We start from the raw sequence: 2,500 nt of genomic DNA, 5'->3' as shown, positions 1-2,500 counted from the left end.
TAACCACAGAAATCACTAAGTTCCATTTCCATACCAAAGAATTTCAATGACAGAAGTCTTATTTCATGTACTGTTGACAGCTTGAATAAAATGCTCAGCCTTAGAGTTAATTTAATTTCAATGATTTGAAATGGCTACAATTTGACAAAAAGACAAAATAACAACACTTGTCAGTTATACACACAACCCTTTTGGTTCCCCAAGGTACAAAGCGCTCATTATCTTCAATATCAGTTACTCACGTTCCAACAGCACTGGATCAGCATCCTTGAATGCCGAGGTTGCCCTGACACCTCTCTCAACTGCCAAAGTTACCTCCCCATTGGTCTCATCATTAAAACTGAATCCAAAACCAGTTGACATGAAACACAATAAAGCAAAATCACCATTACTCTAGCTTATGAACATACATGTACAACAAGATAGAATGTGTTTTGATTTGTACAGAAGAAAGGCCAGCACCATTTGGAAGGCAAAAGCCAAATAGGATAAACAAGGTATAAGTCTTTACAAGACTTCGTGAACCTGGTTTGTGATGAAAAAAAATATTAATAATAATTAATATCATTATTATTTATTATTTCTTTGTGGTCAAAGAGCAGACTTGCTGTCCCAGCTTTTCATGAACAAGAATTAATTGAAGGGCTGCCAACAGCCGCAAACAATTCTGTTTTTTGTATTAAATAATTGTGTGTATGCTGTCAAATAGAAGCCAAACTTTGCTCGGGTCCTTCATGGATGTATAACCATTGCAAGTATAGTTTACATAAGCTTACATGTATTATGGCCTGCAACAATGTTATTTGCAGATGTTACGCACTCTTCATTGGTTCATTGCATTGAATGAATTATGTCACTCTTTCTCAGTACTCAAAGGAGAAATTTATGTTGCTTCAAGAAATATTCGAAATCTGCAGAAACAATACGTAAAAAATTATCTACGTTTGAGCTTTACTCACCACCAAATCTCTAGGCAAGTTTTCACTTTTTCGACTCCTTTCCTGGGTGACCGCAATCGACGAATCTCGCAAGAAGTCCACCTTTTCAGTCAGCACAGAGATTTGTCGTTGCAGCTGTAACAACTGCGTACGCATTTCGTGATCACAATTTGAGCGGGAGAGCAGTGAGTTGAGAGGCGTCGCGGTTACGCTGGGAGTTCTGAGTGCAGGAAAAGTTGGTGAAGTTTCCTCTAGGCCGGAAACATTGCTCTCGCTAGCGCTATTGAGATCAAGTTGACGGCGGCTTGTGCGTGGGCGCCGTATGTCTTCCCCACTTTTCCCTGCGATCAAAAGGTTTGGACGACCTTGTCCTCGAGGAATTGTTAACTAAGTATTAAATTTAAAGAAAGGCAGCAATTAGCAACGTCTTTGGACAGTCTTTGTGAGTGGAAATGCTTATGGGATAACTTCAATTTGTAGAGAATTCAAGAAGAGAAGAAGACTGACTTCGAATTCAACGTGATTTCAATTAACAAGCTTACCGTTTGATGCGGCCTTGAGTCTATGGGTGATTCAGCTGTAAATTCACTTCTGGAAACATCAGATCTTCTACGATGCATTTTGAGAGCAAAATAAAAGCTAGTGCTCTTGTATAAAATCGTCGAATCTTCTTCGCAACTCAAAGAATGACGCTACAAATTAAATCCCGCCGATTATCTAAATCTATGGTGTTCCATCTCCGCCAAAAATCAACTTTGCAAAGCAACATTCAACTTTATCAAACGACTTTTAACTTCACCTTTCGACAACCAACTGTAACAAATACAACATTCAACTTCACTTGATAAGTTTCATTTTCAACGTATGAAACATTCAACTTTATCATACAACTTTCAACTTTACATGTCAACAGTCGAATGTATCAAACAAGTCTTAGAACATTGAAAACACTGAAACACAGAATTCCCGAAACGGTGTAATAAGCTCCAGAAGGCACAAGAATACACCAGAGGAGAGTCATTTTGATTCATTTTATTGAATGAAAGTTAAATTGAGCATTTTTTAGGCTTTATAATCGACGGTATTTGATTTCCCATACAAAGTCTTATAACGCGTTTAAATTTTCAACGGCTGTCTGTAGTGACGCGAGCTTGGGCTGCCTATGGCATAAGTTGTTGACTTTGCACAGACAGATTGATTACAAGGAACAGTCATATTTTTTGGTCGAACTATGGCGACTCCTCAGTGGAGACGTTGGGCAAACTGTTTGTCCCAGGTGGCCTAGGGGGTTGGTATTGCTGTGCAAGCTTTGATTGCATAATTCATTCGTGGCTGGAAATCTTTCAGTTTGGTCATAACTCTGCTGAATGTGCCGTTTATTGCGTATTATTGATAAGAGAATATGGTACACTGATTATTAGCAAAATCATGTCCGAATAAGTCTCGCAAAATTCGCTGTGAAATAGCTAGGAGCCCTTGTACCCGAACTTACAAATTCACAGCGGTTGAACGAACCAAAATTAAAATATATATTTATTTATTTACTAGACTGTGAGTAGTCT

The 2,500-nt window shown here is 38.4% G+C and overlaps 2 protein-coding genes across 2 annotated transcripts in view; one reads left to right on the top strand and one right to left on the bottom strand.

The window, feature by feature from the left end:
• LOC138042436 (uncharacterized) overlaps positions 1 to 988 on the bottom strand; it is a 4,403-nt gene extending 3,415 nt beyond the window's left edge. The window contains exons 1-2 of the mRNA XM_068888330.1: positions 960 to 988; positions 243 to 340 (exon numbers count right to left, since the gene is read on the bottom strand). The gene's annotated coding sequence lies outside the window, so the exon portion shown is untranslated. The remainder of the gene's footprint in view (positions 1 to 242; positions 341 to 959) is intronic.
• The window catches only part of LOC138042429 (uncharacterized), a 180,894-nt gene that overhangs the window by 89,735 nt on the left and 88,659 nt on the right, over positions 1 to 2,500 (top strand). The window lies entirely within an intron of this gene.

The sequence above is a fragment of the Montipora capricornis genome, chromosome 3 (assembly GCF_036669925.1).
Source record: "Montipora capricornis isolate CH-2021 chromosome 3, ASM3666992v2, whole genome shotgun sequence".
In the NCBI taxonomy this organism is placed as follows: Eukaryota; Metazoa; Cnidaria; class Anthozoa; order Scleractinia; family Acroporidae; genus Montipora; species Montipora capricornis.
The sequence above is the reverse complement of the archived record's forward strand: the minus strand, read 5'-3'. Positions and strand labels throughout refer to the sequence as shown.